Genomic DNA, 20,854 nt, shown 5'->3' with positions numbered 1-20,854 from the left:
TACCATTTTTAAAATTAAACCTTATGGAATAGGTCTCCTGCTAAGCATTTTACTTAGCTTGCCTATATTCTTTACAGAAGTTCTGCAAATTAGGTTTGGGGTCTAGAATATCCACAGATGGAACAATAGAGTGGAAGGACGTCTGGAGACAGGGTTTTAGACTGAGCTTTGCCACTGCTTGGGTGACTTCTGTCTCATAGAACCGCTTAATGCTCTGAAATTAGGGTTTGAAGAATGAAGAGGAGCTTTCAGCTTTGTAATGTCTTAATGGGAAGTGCCGAGGCTCTGCAGCCGCAACACACAGCCCCGCGATCTCGGGACCTCACACACGGAAACGTTCGCGCTCACACAGAGTCCGCCTGGATGTGGCTGACTTTCCAGATCAGCTGTTGTCCATGCCGTGGATCCTGACCCAAGCGGCTTCTGTCCTTCGGCATGAGGGAGAGAGCCTCAGAGAACCTGCCTTGACCCGTGTGACAGCACACTTCTGCTCACCTGTCCTTAAGTAGAAAAAGTCACACGCCCCACCTAACAGCAGGGTTGCTGGAAACAAAGTCTTCACGAGGAAGACACACAACCGGGTTTGATGAGCCCCAGGCAGGCCGGGCACAGACTGCCTCTCCTCTCTACGTGCATGAGCACGTGCAGCCGGAGGATACTTGGTTAAGACGATTCGATTCCAACACCTTATAAGTGGGTCAGGAAAAATAGCCACAGTAATTACCCAGGCTCTTGCTATTGATCACCCCTAATGGGTATTTATTTTGTATTATTATTATTATTATACCTAATCTTTAGATATTATGACTTGAGATAATAATATTTGTGAGCAGTTTGTCCAGAAATTGAGCCAAAGCACTTTAAACAGATTAAATTATTTCAGTCTCACAGCTCTATGAAGTTATGTATTTTGTAATTCTCATTTCACAGCTTAACAACAAAAATAAAAGCAAACATTTAAAAAGGTGTCAGGGAGTTCTCTGATGGCCTAGCGGGTTGAAGCTCCTGCGTTCTCATCCCTGTGGCTCTGGTTGCTGCTGTGCGGCATAGGTTCAGTCCCTGCCCCAGGAATTCCCTCATTTTCCCTGTGTGGCCAAAAAGAAAGAGAGAGAGAAAACCTGAAATAAATGTTGCAGCTCTCATTTTAAATAAGTAAATAAACAGTAAAAACGGTTTCAGTTAAGTAACGTATTAATATTTAAATCATTAGTATGCGTTGGAGCCAGACTTTATGTCTGCATTCAGCCGATGTTCATAAGCGAGTCATGTTTTGTTTTGTTAACAAACACGGAAACTGAGGCTTAGAGAACATGCGTCCTGATGGTGCCTCTCATCTTGAAGGTTGCGAAGCTAGAACACATGTACCCTTGGTGTCAGAGTATTTATTTTGTGTCTCTCCTCTGCCTGATTCCCTAGAGTAAGACAGGGCGGCTCTGAGAATAGGCTTTAAAGCAGGCGTCCATCTGTTCCATCCGCTTGCAGCTGCCAGCACCTTGGCTGAAACTCTCGGCTCTGCAGCCTTCTCCACATGTCTTGTCTTTTGTTGTTTTTTTCTCTGTTCACACCTGCTCTGTTGAGGCACACAGAGTCCATTCAGGGGTACATCTTTTTTGATTATAGCACAAAAGGATTTTAGAGTACATAGATTTTTATTAATTTTTATTTTGTCTACTGAGTAAAAAATTCTTTAAATTCTGACGTACTTTAAAATGTTCAAGTTTCACACATGATTTCATACGATTCCGTAATAACCCTCTTTTTTCTACGTCTGTATGTTGCCCTTCCCCTCTCCCTTCTCCTCACTGGTAACCACTGGCTTGTTTTCTGTGTCTGTGAGTCTGTTTCTTTTCCTGTTTTTAAAACTACAGAACCCATCCCTGGGTCAAGGTGTTTCTCCTTTCAGTAGATGTTTGTTGACATAAAGGCATTTGAATTACTCAGTGAGAATTCAGTTCAATGCATTAAAAAAGAACTTGTGTGTCAAGACTGAGAAGTTGTTACAAAGTTATTCTGTGTACCTATTCTTCCATTATATAAGAGCAGCTGGCCTTGAACCAGAGAGAGGAGAGAGACTTGAATTGCTGTTTATGAGTCTGTCTTTCAAGAAAAATCTCATTTCCCTCAGTTCACCATAGAAAATTTTCCTAAGATTTCTTGAATACAGTACCAGAATAAGATCCATGAAGAAACTTAATTCCTAAAACACTAAAGCGATCTTTTTCTTTTTCCTTCTTCTTCTCCTTCCCCTTCCTTCTCCTCCTCCTATACCCCAACCTCGGCTCTTCCCATCTTTTTCAACCTGAAATGTGCACCTCTCTTTTTATCAACTACCGGTGAGGCGTGAGAGTTCCCCATTCACCTTAGGTAATGGAGGGAGAAATCCAACACAGTAACACAGTGCGTGAATAAAACATAAAGTTTATTGACTCTGGAATGTTTCTGAAGGAGAAAAAAGTTTCCAAAAGTGATTTAAAAGATATTTGAGACATCAAATGCAAGCAGGCCCTCTCAGCTTAAACACTTGAAAAAAGGGGAAAGTAAAACTAAAAATAGAAAAAGGAAAAAGAAATTAAAGCGGAAAGAAGGAATAGGATGCAACAGTTCTTGCAGCCAGTAAGCGGAGGCAACCACAGCGTGATCAGCAAGCAGCTGCTCCCTCCCCAGGGCCAGGATCTGCTTTGTTTGCTGCTTGTTAAAAAACTTGCTAGGCCCTAAGTCCTGGGTTCCTCAGAGCTTCTCTCAGCGCCCATCTTTCACCCAGGGGACTTGGGGACAAGTTAAACTGGCACAACTATGCTAATGGGACCACTGTTTTCCATACTTTGCAAAGGATTTGAATAGACATTTCACCAGAAGCTATATGAATAGCTAATAAGCACATGAAAATATGTTAAACACCATCAATCATTAGGGAAGTGCAAATTAAAACTAAAATGAGGTACCACTTTACTCCCATTAGCATGATGGTAATCAAAAAGACAAAAATGTGGGGAATCAGGAGCCCTCATACATTGCTAGTGGTTATGTAAAGTGCAGGAAGTTGCAGCTTAACAGTTTTCTTAAAAGTGCAAACTTTCCATATGACCCTAAATACTACTTAAGACAAATGAAAACCACACCATCCACTCAAAGCTTGAATGCAGATGTTCCTACAGCACTATTTTTCATAACAGCCAAAAACTGGAAATAATTCAGATATCCAACAGTGATGAATAAATAAAATATAATATCCCTACAGTGGAATACTATACAGCAATAAAAAGGAATCAACCACTGATGCTTGCTACAGCAAGAGTTAACTTCACAAGCATATTAAAGAAAATTATTGCCAAGAATTACATATTGTATCATCCCCATTATAAGAGAAATAGGTATAAAATGCAAATCTTTAGAGACAGTAGATTAGTTATCTGGGAATGAAGATGAGAGTAGAGATTGACTAAAACTGGGTTGAAGGTTTATTTTTGGAGTGACAGCAGTGTTCTAAACCTGGATTGTGCTGGTGGATGTATAACTCTGTAAATTTACTAAAAGTCATTGAGTTGTACATTCAAAATGAGTGAATTTTACAGTATGTAAATTTCACCTCCATAAAGCTGTTTTTTGTTTTGTTTTGTTTTTTGTCTTTTTGTCATTTCTTGGGCCGCTCCCTCAGCATGTGGAGGTTCCGAGGCTGGGGGTCGAATCAGAGCTATAGCCGCTGGCCTACGGCAGAGCCACAGCAACACGGGATCTGAGTCACGTGTGCAACCTATACCACAGCTCACAGCAACGCTGGATCCTTAACCCACTGAGCAAGGCCAAGGGATCGAACCTGCAGCCTCATGGTTCCTAGTCAGATTTGTTAACTACTGCGCCACGAAGGGAACTCCCAAAGCTGTTTTTTTAAAAAAAACAAAAACATATTCCATTCATTACACAAGAATGGGATACTATGAAATAGAAACAATAAGATCTTGAAAGACCTCTTGGAAAGTGAACATGATTTTGAAAATAATTTCTTGAAAATATTATAGAAGTTTGGGATTAAAGGCAAAGCAGTCTCTTAGAATGTGGAACTGAAAGAGTGAAATATAAAATTTTTAAAAGAACCTGATCCAGAAATTAAAATATCTGACCAATAGAAAGGAATTTTTTTTTTTTTTTTTTTGGTCTTTTTGCCTTTTCTAGGGCCGCTCCCACGGCATATGGAGGTTCCCAGGCTAGGGGTCAAATCGGAGCTGTAGCTGCCAGCCTACGCAACAGCCACAGCAACGCAGGATCTGAGCCATGTGTGCGACCTACACCACAGCTCACGGCAAAGCTGGATCCTTAACCCACTGAGCAAGGCCCAGGGATCGAACCTGCAACCTCATGGTTCCTAGTCGGATTCATTAACCACTGAGTCAGGACAGGAACTCCTAGAGAGGAAATTTTTAAATAAATAAGAGCAAATGTTTTCCTAGGCAGGAAAAGAAGTGTGAATCCTCCATATTTTAAGAATCTTCAAGACCCAAGAAGAAGGCATGAAAAACAACTTTCTAGTCATACTGCCATGAAATTTCAAAATACTACAGGTAAGGCCGTAGCATTTCCACACCATTTCCAAAGATAAATAATGCAATAAAATTTCCATTCAGAACATAGGAAGTAAGACTCAGACCGACATCGGGTGTCTCCTCAGCAGCACCAAAATCCGTGCAACGGTGGAGTGGTGGTACTGGAGTTCTGAGAGAAAACTGTTTTTAGCCTCGATTACATAGCTGCCCGTATTGTCAGCAACGGTTAAGAAAAACACAAGCATTTTTAGCTGTTGAAGGGTTCAGAATATTATCTCCCATACATCCTTTCTGAGAAGGAGAAGGGTAAAGAGAAAGTCCTGGGGTGTAAGAAATAATGAACCTTAGTGAGGAGCTTAATGAAAATGTTTCCAGGCCTGACATTTATGCAGAATGTCTGGTAAGCAAGTGATTCACGTTAAAGTAGGAAGCCATCGGACTCAAAGAAAAGGGAATAGGCTTGATTCCAAGCAACGTGCAAGGACTTCAGCGTTTTCTTAATTAGTAAGAAATGGTGAAAACAAAAACAAAAATATGTTTATACTCTCAACAAGAGGAGGGCAAAATAATTAAAAAAACTGAAAAAGTTATACAGTTGGAAAAGAAAGGCATGTCAGATACACTGCAAAGTAAACTAAGGCATGATTTTGAACAGAAGTAAAAGGAAAGAAAATCCACTTAGCTTGGAGGCTTTGAGTTGTCGCCTTCAAGTGATACAGTGGTCAGGACATTGTACCCGTGGAGAATGAAATATAATCCTAGGATTATACTTTGCATGTAGTTATACTTTGGTAAATATTTATTGCTTTTTAACTTTAAGAGATACTTCATTGAAAACAGACACCTCACTAAAGTAGATATACACATGGCAGATACGCACATGAAAAGATGTTCTCCATCATAAGTTGTCAGGGAAATGCAAATTAAAACAACGTGATACTTCTGCATGCCTTTTAGAAAAATCCAGAACATTGACACCATCACATGCTGGTGAGGAGGTAGAACAGGAACTCTCATTCATTCCTGGCGGGAATGCAAAATGGTACCGCCACTTTGAAAGCCAGTTCGGTGATTTCTTCCAGAAATACTACTCTAAGCATAAAATCCTATAATTATATGCCTTACAATTTCTGAAGGGAGTTGAAAACTTATGTCCACACAAAACCCTGCACATGGATGTTTGTAGCAGCTTTAATTATAATTGCCAAAATCTGGAAGCAATCGAGATGTCCTTCAGTAAGTGAATAAATAACTTCATCCTAAATGCAGCTACAGAGCAATATAGACATCATTAACCTTGACTTTATAAAAGGAGAGGATGCATCATTAACCTTGACTTTATAAAAGGAGGAACGGGTCCTAATATCATCATCTAAACTAGCGGGAAGTTGAGATACAATATCTAAAGTTAGTAAAACAAGAAATTGAAATGTATACATGTCATTTAAAGTTACAAACTATCAAAAATTAGGACAAGGGGATAAAAGCTTGGGTAAGTTACAGAGGTAAATCTCCATCTTTCACTGTGAGTAGTTATGTGTTAAATATAAAATCAAGAAATAGTGATATAAACATATTATGTAGAAAAAAGGGAGATAACTACCTTAACAAAAACTGTTAAAAGTGTTTTTCTTGATTCAATGCAATCTTAATTAAAATCCCAGCAAGGCTTGTGTGTGTGTGTATGTGTGTGTGGCTGTCAACAAACTGATTCTACAGTTAATGTGAAGAGACAAAAACCCAGAAGAGCCAACACAATATAAAAGAACAAAGTTGGACTGACACCACCCAACATGAAGACTTACTGTAAAGCTGCAGCAATCAAGACAGTGTGGTACTGGCAAAAGAATAGGTAAATGGATCAGTGGAACACGACAGAGAGCCCAGAAATGAACCCACATAAATGCATTCACTTGATATTTGACAGAGAAGCAAAGGCAATACAGTGGAGCATGCGTAGTACTTTCAACAAATGGTGCTGGAACAAGTGGGCATCCGCAAGCAAAAACATAAATTTAGACACAGGATGTACACCACGTGCACAAATGAACTCAAAATGGGTCATAAACCTAAATACAAAATGCAAAACCACAGAACTCCTAGAAGATAATATGGGAGAAAATAAGATAACATTGAGTGAGGCAACAACGTTTTAGATACAACACCAAATCCATGGTCCATGAATGAATAATTGATAATCCGAGCATCATTAACATTTAGAACTTCTGTACTACAAAGGACAATGTCAAGAGAAGGAACATACAAGCCCCTGATGGGCAGAAACTATTTCCAAGAGACACATCTGATAAAAGACTGTTATACAAAGTATACAAAAACACTTAAAACTCCACAATAAGAAAACAAACAACCCAGGTAAAAAAAAAAAAAAAAAAAAAAAAGCCCAAAGACCTTAACAGACACCTCACCAAGTGAATAGATAAACAAACCGTGGTACATCCTAGCAGAGAAATATTAGCACTAAAGAACAAATGAGCTCCCAAGCCATGAAAAGACATGGAAGAACCTTAAACAAGCGCAGTGTTGGAGTTCCCGTCGTGGCTCAGCAGAAACAAATCTGGCTAGTATCCATGAGGATGTAGGTTCGATCCCCGGCCTCGGTCAGTGGGTTAAGGATCCCGCATTGCTTTGAGCTATGGTGTAGGTGGCAGACAAGGCTCGGATCTGGCAGTGCTGCGTCTGTGGCGCAGGTCGGCAGCTACAGCTCCAATTCAACCCCTAGCTTTTGGGAACCTTCATGAGCCACAGGTGTGGCCCTAAAAAGACAAATAAATAGATAAATAAATAAATGCAATTTTGAGTATCTTTCCATGTTAGAAAAGACAGTTTTAAAAATGCCAATAGACTAGGACCCTGCTGTGGCTTGCTTATTACAGAGCAGTTTCTGATAAGTTGCAGGTCAAATCAAACTTTCTGAACTATGGTCAACTGTGGCTAATGGTAGAAAGCTTCTGGGGAACATGCCGTACATCTATAGCCAGGAAGATGTTTGCACTGGTGTGCATTGAGAAAGGCGTTTGGGGAATCCTTCCGCAATGAAAGAGATGGGTAGATCCTCCCACGGGCCTCCTTGAGCCCCAGTCTTCCCAACTCCTTTCAGACAGGGCATAAGGTACCAGGACAATAAACAGTTTTGCACAACAGAATTTTTTTCCTACAACAGTTAATAAAACTTAATGCATCTTCTGTGTTGTCTGTTTAAGCAGTTTTTCTTAACTGTGTCCTTGAGAGAGGAGAACTGCAGCTTAGCCTCTCATAACTTTTGCTCTGCTTTAAAAATTGTCTCCAACTCACACTCCTCTGAACCTCTACCATTTATTAAAACCTAGAATTTCACAGTGCCTATTATGCCTCCGTGGGTTAAGAACCCAGCTAGTATCCATGAGGATGCAGGTTCGATCCCTGGCCTTGCGCAGCAGGTTAAGAATCCTTGGAGTTCCCGTCGTGGCGCAGTGGTTAACAAATCCGACTAGGAACCATGAGGTTGCGGGTTCGGTCCCTGCCCTTGCTCAGTGGGTTAAGGATCCGGCGTTTCCGTGAGCTGTGGTGTAGGTCGCAGACGCGGCTCGGATCCCGTGTTGCTGTGGCTCTGGCTTAGGCTGGGGGCTATAGCTCCGATTCGACCCCTAGCCTAGGAACCTGCATATGCCGTGGGAGCGGCCCAAAGAAATAGCAAAAAGACAAAAAAAAAAAAAAAAAAAAAAAAAAGAATCTAGCATCACTGCAAGCTGTGGCATATTTCACACATGCAGCTCGGATGCAGCATGGCTGTGGCTGATTTGCCCCCTAGCCTAGGAACTTCCATTTGTTGCAAGTGCAGCCCAGAAAAGCAACAAAAACCAAAACAAAACGCCTAACTTCTTCCCCAAATCTCCACTGTGACCCTCCTTCCCAATCTGTTGAGCACTTAATGTATATATGTCATTCTTCTTTTGGTCTTGGTGTAGCTAAAGAAAAAACGTGAAGTTCTGTTTGCAGGAAATTCTCAATAATATGAAAATCAAGTTCGAGTAAGAAAACATATGTTTAGGGCCAGAGACAGAGAGTAAAAAGCAGGAAGAGTTCGCTTTGTGCAGTAGGGTTGTATTACTCTATTTACCTCACTGGTTTTGGAGAAAAATAGTCTACCTTGCTGCATATCCAGGGCAGGGACATCTGCAGTTACCATGTGGGAAAAAGAAAATCTAAAGCAAGATTAGATGATAAGATGAATAAACCTGAGTCATTGAGAGAAACCAGTTCACTCCTCCCTTAATGAGCCCACAGCCCAGGGTGGATATGGAACATCACTGCATTGTGATAAATGCAGCCAAGCAGCTCCCACTCAGAGACTAGGTTGAAAGACGCTGAAGCAGTGAGAGCTGCTAACCTTGAGCGGTAGAGCCCTGGCTAACGCCAAGGTGCTAGGCTTGTGTCCCACTCCCTTTGGCCACTGTGCACACAGGCTTCCTTTTCCTGTTGGCTACCATAGGCCTAATTAAGTACACGTCTGCACAAAGTGGTTGCGAGGAATAGATGAGTTAATACACGTCAGGTGCCTGGCACATCATGAGCATTCATTACACATTAGCCATAATAACAATTACTTCTGCGTTTCTTTTAGGATGTAAAATAATTAGTTGGGAAGAGATAGCTGCAGCCACTGAGTTCTAACGGGGTGACTGTAGCATGTCTTATTTTGTCAGCTGCTGAAAAATAGGAAGATAAGCAAGCACTTTATTAAAAAAACCAATGTCGATTTGTACTGTCCTGTTTCCCCTGCATCCGTGGTAGCCAAACCTGGAAGATCAAGTGGATATAACGATGGAAGGACTTACGTGAGTAACGACAGAAGATGACTTAGGAATCATCTTCACTTCCTCACGCTGAAAAATGGCTGATTTGGGGGTTAGTGTGTTATTTTACAATGACCTAATATCTGACCTCAGAGTGGAGGACTGTGCAGTAGCGGGCTGAAGCCAATTGTGAAATATTCAAGAATTTTGCAGACTGGTCATTAATCTATTGATAGCTTAAAATCAGTCATGGTGGGAATATTTACACTACAGGAATCAATAAATGCTACACATTGAGGTCTTTTTCCCCCCAGAGAGCCAGTTTACCAGCACACCACTGAGTACATGTGTCCTGTACAACACATGGAAGGAAATGAGGTCATTTCAAAGGGAATAGCTTGCTCTTTGCAAGGTGTGTTTCCATCCTGTCCAAATAATCTTCCCATCACTTCTGGGACTCTGGCAGAATACTGCTATTATTCAGGCTTCCAGACTTAGCACAGCATTTTTTTTATCCTAGTTTCGAGATACAGCATCATAGGATTTTATTTTTGGCAATTTGGGACTTACAATTAATTTAAAGAGATGCTGCCACATTTTCTAAATGAAAACAAGGACGAAACCATCTGAACTAAATATTCCAGAGGTCACTTTTCAGGGGGCCACGGTGGGGGTGAGGAGAAAGTTGAGGACATGGTAGGTGTTTTGTACACATGCACATATTTATTTGTCAACATTAGGAGAATCCTAAGCTGGTTGCCTTTGGGTAGAAAGAGGATATCAAGGAAAATGTACATGTGTCCCTGAGAAAGATTTCACTACAATCAGGAATCCTGCACAGATACATGAAATGCTAAAGGATGTTTACAAAGCAAAATAACAACAAACAAAATACAGTTTTGCTCAAATGGGGAACCTCCACACTGAAGGGTTGATGAAAGGAGGCCTCTCGGAGGGAGGGAGTTTTGAGGGGTTTCTTCAGGAGGTATCAGCTCAACCTGAAAGGCTTAAGAGGACAGGAGAGGATGTGATGGCCGGAGCCGGAACGGCCAGGCAGGGACCTCCTGCCCCTGAGCACGCCAGCCTCCACGCGCGCTGTTACCTCTTCTAGGGGTGGGGGAGGAACCTAAAACCAGACAATTTTATTACGTCTTTTCCAGTCTGGGTTAAAAACAAAACAAAAAACAAAACCAAAAAAAAAAAAAAAAAAAAGAGGTTGAAAATTAGTAACAAAATAGGTAGAAGCCTGGGATTGTCTTTCTTTTTTTTTTTCTCTACCACCCCTTAGTCATTGTGACATTCCAGTGGATAAATCACTGTATCTGGTATGGGAATAGCTGAGAAAATTTTCCTATTGTGCTCTCTGAAGCTACATGACATATTGTTGTACCACAATTAACAGCAGCCTAGTGGACAAATGTCCAAACTCATGAACCAAATGGATCAGAGTATGAGTATTTGCATCCCAAAAAGAGTTCTGCATTTTATAAAAGGATTCCCCATTGTTTTCTACATTCCTTTTTTTTCTTCTTCTTTTTTAAATAGACGTTTGTTAGGTATAGACTACACTTCAGGCACTGAAGACACAAAGCTGTGTAAGACAGGATCCGGTGCCCTCAGAGATCTCAGAGTACACTGCAGGAGCCAGGGTGTTCTGGCATAATTACAGTCACTCAGTTGTTGTAATAGAGGCACAGACACTTTAGGAATACAGCAATGAAGACAGTTAACTTGTGCAGATGTTGAGCAAGTTTACAAAAAGAGAGGGGTGCTGCAAGTGGAAATGAGTGATGCACCAGACCAAAGGGGATAGCTTTCCTCAAGGATGACAAAATGGAAAAGTAAGCAAGTATTTAAAAAAAAAAACCTCCGTGTTGCCATGGTTTCCACTGCATTCATGGTGTTCCAATCTGGAGGACCACTTAGGCAGAGTAACTGAAGGACTCCTGTGAAATGAGAAGTAATCCTCCCTCTATGTCGCAAGAGCAAAAAGACTGCTGTGGTGATTATAATTGGAGCAGGGAAATTGAAGGCTCTGGAGAGAGATTAGGTCTAGGTAATAGGAAATCACTGAACATTTTTAGCAAAAACAGTGACATGCTCTGATTTGTACCTTTTTATAAAAAAAAAGATTATTTTAGAGATGATATAGTGAGTGGATTGAAGAGTAAAATTCTTTAAGTAGAAGCTCCCTCAGTATATTTAAAATAAGACTTTTTTAATATACAAAGTACCCCTTGCCCCCTGGGATTCAAGTGGAAATGAATTCCTTAAGATTAAAAAAAAAAAAAAAAGGTAAGCTTATAAGAGCATTTCTCAAAATGAGGGTGACAGTACAGGTGATAGGCCCTAGGTATTTTTCCGAAGAACTTCTAAATGGAGTTTAGAGTTTCTTTTATTTATTTTTTTATTTTATTTTATTTTTTCCCACTATACAGCATGGGGATCAAGTTATTCTTACATGTATACATTTTTCCCCCACCCTTTGTACTGTTGCAATATGAGTATCTAGACATAGTTCTCAATGCTACTCAGCAGGATCTCCTTGTAAATCCATTCCAAGTTGTATCTGATAACCCCACTCTCCCTATCCCTCCCACTCCCTCCCTCTCCCGTCGAGCAGCCACAAGTCTATCCTCCAGGTCCATGATTTTCTTTTCTGAGATGTTCATTTGTGCTGGATATTGAGTTTCTTTCAGATCCTACTGAGTTAATGGTTTTCAAATTTCAAAGGCATAAAATAATTAAAACCGCTTCTGAAAATACTCTGAAAGACTGAATAAAGTCATAATTGCCCAGGTTTGTGCTTTGGAATACTTGCTGATAGAGTCAGGGATCCTGTTTTATCCCTGTGTTTGAAATCATCTTAATTTAGAAATCATCTTTTAGCACTTATGACCCTCTTCTACTCTGCCAGCCTAAAAGATGACGATTCTGGGTTTCATTTTTCACTTTTAAAGGAGAAGAGAGACTTTAGAAAACTCAGTCTCAAACTTCTTGAGTCCAGGAAAATGATACCTCATCTGCCGCTCAAGAATAACCACGTATCAGTTTTCACCTACCAGCCCCAAACTCCCTGTGTAACTGTCTATTTAGAGCGAGTGGGTAATGGGGTCCTACTGACAGCATAAGGAACCGTGTGTTTGGGTCACTTTGCTGTACAACAGAAATTGAAGAAACATTGTAAATCCACTGTACTTTAATTTTAAAAAAACTGTTCAGTGATGTTGAGGGTCATGGGTCTACAGCATGTCCAAATAATTAATAATTCATCCTTCTTGCTGTGTGAAGACTAAGTTCTCTACCTTAGGACACAGTACCTTCAATTTACAGGCCTCGCTTGATCTCTCTGAGCTTCTGTCTTGCTCTTTCCTGCTGCCAACTCTCTCATCACCTGGTGCCCTATGGTTGCCTATTCTGTTAGTATTATGGCCCATGGTTTATACCTTTGCCTTTGCTTCTCATCGCCAGCCTAGGATACTCCCTTCAGTTCTCTTCGTTAACCTAAATCCTTCAGTTCCTTCACCACCTAGACTTTGACACTCACCAAACTTAACCCATTCCTCAAAGGTTCTCTGGTACCCTGTTAATATTCTATATCCTCTTGGAGTTCCCGTTGTGCCTTAGTGGTTAACGAATCCGACTAGGAACCATGAGGTTGCAGGTTTGGTCCCTGCGCTTGCTCAGTGGGTTAAGGATCCGTCGTTGCCATGAGCTGTGGTGTAGGTCACAGACGTGGCTCGGATCCCGTGTTGCTGTGGCTCTGGCGTAGGCTGGCAGCTACAGCTCCAATTAGACCCTTAGCCTGGGAACCTCCATATGCCGCGGGAGCGGCCCAGAAATGGCAAAAAGACCAAAAAAAAAAAAAAAAATCTACATCCTCTGTCATACATTTTGAGCCCTCTCATTCATAGACCGTAGGTGATTCTTACATGACATCTCCCAGTTTTGCAGTATACGTATACCTCAGAGCATCGCATCATCCACTCACTCCAAGAGCAGAGAGCATGCCTTAGAGTTTGGAAAGTTTCCCTGGTTGTTTTATGTAGGCTTATTTTTGTCTTCCACTTTCCCAGAGCAACCATTTATTTTCTAATAGCAAATATTCAGCATTTCACCATTTTTATCATTGAATTGGACTGTAATTATCAATTGGACCATAAAATCTCAAGAGCAGGGACTGGGATTATTTTCTCTCATGTGCCAGGGTCGAGCACAATGCCTTAAACCCAACAAGGACTCAAGAAATGTTGACTGAATGGACAAATAGGCCTTTTTTCCAGCTTACATGTGAAGTCTACAGGACAGGAACTTCGTTCTTGTTAACTTAAAGCAAGTCCGTTACAGCCAAATTAGGGTTTTTAAATAAAATATACTAGACAGGAGTCACAAATTTACATGCCTAAAGACGAAAGCAGGGAACATAAATAGCAAAGCCAGTCTGGTGTGAGAAATAGAGAATGATGCTAGTAGCTGTGAGGACAGTGGCAAAGGAAAGAGCACAGGCCATGTCCAAACAACGATTGTTGCCATCTAGGCATGGAAACCCCATGTCACTGGATCTTTTTTTTAGAGGCTGAAATCCAGATTTTAATGTCAAATATCAAATATTAAAATATTGGTAATTCTTTTTTGAAAGGAAAACACTGTGTGGACAAAGGAAATCTTTCTGTGGGCAGCTCAAAGGCTGCCTGTTCCCAGATCTCTGGTCTAGAGTCCAAGACACACATCTGGGCACCTCTGTGTGGATAGTTGAACCCCGTCTCCCGTCTTCCCGGTGTGGGTCTCCGTGGGTATCTTTGTGCCACCGTGAGTCCAGATGGACCAAGTTCTTTATTCTGATCCAGGACCAACAGGGGCCGAGAAGAGATGCACAAATGTGTCCTGCTGGCAAAGTCTGCAGCTGCACAAGGCAGTAATTGGTTTGACATTTTTAAAATAGAAAAAGCAACAAGATTTATGCACTCCAAATTGACCATGGAATGCTCTCCAAGAAAGTTATCACCAAGCCTATCTGAAATGTCTTCCCCAAAAAATCAAAAGGGGGAGGACTAGGCTGAGGGAAGCTGCTTGTCTTAAATTTACAAATTCTGCTTGGCCTCCGTATCTGAGACAATTCTAAAAATAGTAGTGTGTAATTTGAGATCTTTTGTACATAGTACATGTGAGGAGTATGTGCACGAGAAAAGACTTTTTCATTAAAATGATTTAATTTAGACCATGCTTATCACTTATTTCTTATACAGCAGGCTGTGCCTTCATGAAGCCAAAACAGTCAGTTTTCCACCAGAGACGAGTCACATCTCCCACTTTCATGAGTAGCCATATTTTTTAAAAAAATCAGCAACCCAGGGAGTTCCCGTCATGGCGCAGTGGTTAACAGATTCGACTAGGAACCATGAGATTGCGGGTTCGGTCCCTGCCCTTGCTCAGTGGGTTGACGATCCGGCGTTGCCGTGAGCTGTGGTGTAGGTTGCAGACGCGGCTCGGATCCCGCGTTGCTGTGGCTCTGGCGTAGGCTGGTGGCTACAGCTCCGATTCAATCCCTAGCCTGGGAACCTCCATATGCCGAGGGAGCGGCCCTAGAAATGGCAAAAAGACAAAAAAAAAAAAAAAAAAATTAGCAACCCAAACAAAAAACCAAAAACCATAAAGCAGCTAGCACATACACACACCCCCGAGCTGTGTTTCATTCACAGCAGCATTTCATCAGCCTGCCTGGCAGATGCGCACATGGGCCTGAAAGGACATTCATTCAGTGGTAAATCTGCTGAGCAGCCCAGTGTGGAATGGAAGAAGCTGGCCGTCAGAACAAGTGTCCTCTGAAGGGGAGCTTGGGGACAGTCTCACGTTTGCCTGGTTGTGCAGCTCGCTGATGTCACCAAGCAACAAACTGAGTCCCCACTGTGTGCTGAGGCCCTTTGGGGACACCCACACTCATCTTACACCCCAGCCCTGCCCTCAAGAGCTCAGAGCCTTTTTCAAAATTAGGTACTTAAATGAGGTGAAAATGTAATCACCTCAAACATATCCATGTTTTTCCTTTTTTTTTTTTCAGAATGCTATTATATTTTATTAGCAAGGGTTTAGATAGACCCTGAAGTCATTCATTAAGCAAAATCGTATGGACCGTCGATATGCCAGGCACTGTGCTAGGCTCTGGGGATCTAAATATAATTTATAAAATAGTTCTCCTTCAAAGTCCTTGAACTTCCTTTAGAATTAGATGAGCCATTCGCTTGCAACAAAGTCAGTTAATTGCTCTAGTGGAAGCACGTACAGGGTGTACAAAAAAAGTGCCCTTAAACCCATCTGGCAGAGTCAAAGAGAGATTCATAGTGGAGGTAATATTTGAGATGAGATTTGAAGGTAGCAAAAGTTCTTCCCTCCAAGCCATGTTCAAATAGAGGGAGTTGATCAATATCCATGTTTTTCTGATCCCATTTGGAAGTCATTTGACAAACACAACCGTGCAGTCTCAGCACAGACACACAGAACTTTTGGTAAAATGGCTGAGCCGGGACTGTCCGTTTCTCTCTCCTGCCTCCTGCCCTTCCTCCCGGCTTCCCTGCTCGAGGCACCCACACCGGCTACCCCTCTCCCAGTGGCCCTTTCCCAGCTTTGGAGTTAGCTGAGGGTTCAAGAGCATTAAACTGGAAAGAACTCCCAATGTTTGCATCAGTGTCCTGGCTCCACGTTACTTAATGTACATCACTTAACGTTTCCCTGTTGTAAGATGGAGCAGATAACATCTGTCCCTTCAGCTCAGAGCGCTGTAATGAAATCGGGAGTTTACACGCATGAGGTCAGAAAACAGAACTTCTCCAGATGGAAACACAGCTCCTTCACTCAGAATTGCATGTTGGTGGTTAGCTCATTTTGCTTGCCCCAAGATCTTAACTCTTAATGGTAAGGTCGAGGCTCAAATCAAGCTACGTAGTCCAAGGCATTCTTTAAGAGGATAAAAATAATGAAAACTGCTTTGCTGAAAATGCCTCGCTGTGCCCTGGAATGAAGCGTGTGCTCTTTACCGTTCGTACTTCCATGGAAAGAACCGCCTGCTGACGCCACTCCCTAGTGCACCCCCACTGAGGGACAGGTGATAACCTTAACCAGTTGGGCTAAAAGATGATGTCTGGTCCACTCTGCCTCCCATCTCTGGAGTCAGAGACTTAGGTAGAGTCTCTCCTTCCCCAACACCCGTCCTGTCACCTCTGCCTCGTGAATCATCGAACGTGTCTCCATCTCCCCGGCGCAGATCTTCTTGGTCTCTCGTCCGGATTATTGCAGCGACCCCCACCGTGGTCTTCCTGCAACAGGCTTGCTCCTCTGCTCTCCACCCGCCATGCAGTCACTGCATTCTGTTGCTAAGAGACCGATCTGACCAGACCACAGCCCCTCAGAACCCTTCGGTGACCACCCATTGCCTTTCGATGTAAGACTCAGCTCTCTACCTGGCTTTCACAGCCCTTAAGACTGACATCTGCCCAGCAACCCTGCCTCCTTCCCTGCTTACTGCCTTATACATTTTCCCATCTCCCCTCTTGCTTTTAGGCCTTCCCATGTGCTAGTCTCAGGTGGGAATGCCATTTTCCCCCCAATCCAGATTGACACCCCATGTGACTGTGCAAAATCCCACTCATACCTCCACTCCAGCTTAAATTTCACTTCTTCAGGGGGACCTTGCTAAACCCTTAGAATAGGTTAGAAAACCCTCTATTGTCCCTGTGATATATCTTCATGCATTATTGTGTAATTTCTGTCCTCCCATGAGGCCATAAGCTCCATGAAGATAGAGTCCATTTTATAGCATGGAGATGCAGTGCTCTGTATGGTGTGCTAGGTACTGACGCGTCCCCAGTGCCCAGCGCAGTGGGGAACACGTACTAGAATCTCACCTGCATTTGCTGACACATTAAGTAGGTGCTCGAGTTAATATTCCATGCTGTCCTTTTTTTCCCCAGCTAGACTGCCTGTTTTGTGCTGTGATACCTGCCTTTTTCAGGGCTTTATTTGTAATTGCAGCATTCTTAGTTTTGCTTATGTTTGATAGATACTCTTTGGGTACCAAATTTATCTCTTGATTTCCATGGATAACTACACACCACCATACTCTCCAGTACCCAGTTGGATTATGAAATATTTCTACTCAGTTACAGAACAAGCAGGTGGATAGCGATCTCCTAAGATGGAAAACATCGAACCCACTTGAGTGAATAAAGCACGTTAAAAAAATTGCTTATACTAAATAATGCTATGTATTTGTACAGGGCCATTTTAAGAAATCTGCAGGCCCTAGTCAATCTTAAATTTTGAAGGTGCTGTTCCTCTTAATTTGGGCCATATTTCTCAAATTACATAGAAATTTTTACTGTAAAAATGGGAGGTTTCTTTCTAATTTTTCTTTCGAAAAAATTTGGCTACCAGTAATTTAATTTGAAGTTAGCTATGTTTTTTTTTTAATAATAATCATTTATATTTGTGGAACATGTGTGAAGTAAGGAGAATCTAATCTTTTCAAATGCAGTGACTTGTTAATGTATCCTAAGTCTGACAACCTTAAATTTAGTGATTTCAACCTTATGTTCAGGTATTTGGTTTTCTTTTTGTACTTTAGGGACAACACAAACTACCCCTGGAAAGTGGGGAGATGGTTGTCAGCATGCCTGTAGCCTCATGGATCAGATGGCCGTATGGCTGTAGGTAGAGATGCCAGTGCGTAGAAGAAATAAAAGAACTGGAGTCATACACAACAGATTGCCAAGTAGTTAATTCTAGGGAGGGAACCAGGGTTGGAAAGGGAGCGCTGAGGACCACTCGCTTAATTCATGCCTGAACTGTTCAGAGATATATTCCCATATTACTTTAAAAATATGATTTAAAAGGAAACAATATTATTTTTTAAATAAAGTGTAACGAGAAGATTGGAGTTTGAGAAAGTCCTAGAAACACTAAGGACTTTCAAGTAGGTTTGGGCGGTTGCTAATGATGGAAATATTTCTAAGCCTGTTTTTGCCTGGCTGTAGCCTATTTGCATAGGTAAGAGAGTGATGGTTTTATACAAAAGAAACAAAAAAGTTCCAAGATAATTGTCCAAAAACGTCACTCTAGTATCCAACTGTATCAGGTCTCTTGGAAGGAATCATTCTATATGTAACTCTGGTGATAAAACTTCCTCGCCATTCGTGTATAATTTTATGGCTTCTGGATACTCATAACAGAAAAAGAAACTGCTTTGAAACTTCGGGTTTTAAAAGTGACATTCCAGAGGAAAAAATAAGCAGACCACTTCACATTAATGCTGTTACTTTGTAGTTAGTTGGGTTTCACCATTTATTCCAAGACCTGGATTCCTTTCAAAGGCTTTTCTAAGGATGTCAACCCCAAGGAGCTGTTGTCACAGATGAGGATATGGGAATTTTATGTGACAGGCTCCTCATTCTCTCAGTATGGTGTTTAATAGTTACTTTTTTCTGACAGCTACAAGCAGACATGGGTAGTAAATAAAAGCATAAAAAAGCTCATGTTTGTTTTAATAAAGAATATTCTACTTTCACCCATTCAGGCAAGACAGTATCATTTTAAGTGTCAGAGTTTTTGTATAATCTAAGCTAGTAAAAAAAAAAAAATTCCCCAATAATATGCCTACTACATCTTTATTCTTCTTTCAATGTAACTACTTATAAAATGTAATTCTTGAGTTTTTTTCTGAATGGCTTTCCTTTTTTCATAAATTTCCCTCGTGTTTAGATGTTAGTTTGAGATCCACAATCTGAACTGACTGGTACGAACACAAGGACGATTTTATGTTCCATTTTTTAGCATGAGGAAGCTTATTTATTATCTTTTTATTTCCAAGATAAAGTCTAGAGAAAATGTTGATTCCTTTTGGCAATGCTTGAGATCTGGCAAAAGAATCATTCTGGAAACATGAGGTAGCAGGTAATGTTAAAGAAAAAAAGAGTTGGAAAATATCAAAGCCTAATTTTCCAAGATGACGTATTATGAAAGGACATGGAGCCTTCAACATGGGAACAAGATACAGGAGCAAAGAAATAGATCAAACCAGTGAGACCAAAATCATCAAAATGCCATAATACTCAAAAAGTGGCATGTGATAAAAAATTAAGGCATGTTTTTAAAAAATAGGATTGAGGAGTTCCCATTGTGGCTCTGTGGTAACAAACTTGACTGATGTCCATGAGGACACGGGTTCAATCCCTGGCCTTGCTCAGTGGGTGAAGGATCCAGTGTTGCTCCGAGCTGTGCTATAGGTGGCAGGCGTGGCTCGGATTCTGCGTTGCTATACTTGTGGTGTAGGCTGGCAGCTACAGCTCAGGTTCGACCCCTAGACTGGGAACTTCGATATGCCACAGGGGTGGCCCTAAAAAGCAAAAAAAAAAAAAAAAAAAAAAAGGATTGAGTAGGATTGAGAACAGTGAATGTAAAATGGGGCCATGAAGAGGAAAAGTGAAGAAATGAGAAAAATGAACAAATTTTCAATTTTTAGTGGATTGTAACAAATAAGAAAAAGCAACGTCAAAAAGAAACCAGTCTTGAAATATGGGTCCAATGAATTCTGTAACCTGAACCAAATATTATCAAAATCCATCAGTTAAAATTATTCAGTGGAAAATTACCTTCTTTCCAGCAGGAAGCTGGGGTCATCCAATTTAAGGTCTTGCTTCTGTTTTGACATTCTGTCAGCCTTGGAGGTAATGTACAGAAAAAGATCAGTTGAGAGCTATAGCACCTCCTGGCTGGCAGGCTTGTAGCTGCAGGTGGCCAGTTTCTCCAAAGGTGTCTCTGCCTGGACACTAGGAGCCCCCAGGGTGCCGCCTGAGGCTGCAGGATAGGACATGTATGGTGAGCTTCCTTTCAGTTGATTCAGACTTCCTTTATTTATTTTATTAGAATACGGTTGGTTTACAGTGTTGGGTCACTTCATGCTGTATGGCATAGTGACCCAGTCGTAAGTATGTATACATTCTTTTTCTCATACTATCTTGCATTATGTTCTATCCCAAGAGATGGGCCAGAATTCCCTGTGCTGTACAGCAGGACCTTATTGCTTCTCCATTCTACCTGTAATAGTTTGCATCTACCAACCCCAAACTCCCAGTCCCTCCTCCCTCTCCCTTGGCAACCACAGGTCTGCTTTCCATGGCCATGATCTGTTTCTGTTCTATAGATAGAATCATTTGTACCATATTTTAGATGCCACATATAAGTGATATTATATGGTATTTGTCTTCTGCTTTCTGACTTAATTCACTTAGTGTGAGAATATCTAGTTGCATCCATGTTGCTGCAAATGACATTATTTTTCTTTTTTTATACCTGAGTAACCTTCCATTGTATATATGTACCAATCTTCTTAATCCATTCATCTGTCAATGGAGATTTAGGTTGTTTCCATGTCTTGACTATTGTGAATAGTGCTGCAGTGAATTGGGGTGTATGTTTCTTTTCTCTCTCTCTCTCTTTTTTTTTTTTTTTTTTTTTGTCTTTCTAGGGCTGCAC

At 41.3% G+C, this 20,854-nt stretch overlaps 1 long non-coding RNA gene across 4 annotated transcripts in view; it reads left to right on the top strand.

The window, feature by feature from the left end:
* The window catches only part of LOC146398511 (uncharacterized), a 242,919-nt gene that overhangs the window by 155,248 nt on the left and 66,817 nt on the right, over positions 1–20,854 (top strand). The window contains exon 4 of one of the 4 annotated variants that reach the window (XR_014819147.1): positions 225–1,990. The exons of 2 other annotated variants lie outside the window; for them this stretch is intronic. This is a non-coding gene — a long non-coding RNA (uncharacterized LOC146398511). Of the gene's footprint in view, positions 1–224; positions 1,991–20,854 lie in introns of those variants that run through there. One more of the 4 variants, XR_014819149.1, reaches the window with a different exon arrangement.

This window comes from Sus scrofa, chromosome 11, assembly GCF_054392235.1.
Source record: "Sus scrofa isolate SSC_HxYL_T2T_F1_AM1 chromosome 11, Sscrofa_HxYL_maternal_Yorkshire_Landrace_v2.0, whole genome shotgun sequence".
NCBI classification, from domain to species: domain Eukaryota; kingdom Metazoa; phylum Chordata; class Mammalia; order Artiodactyla; family Suidae; genus Sus; species Sus scrofa.
This window is presented reverse-complemented; position numbering and strand designations above follow the sequence as displayed.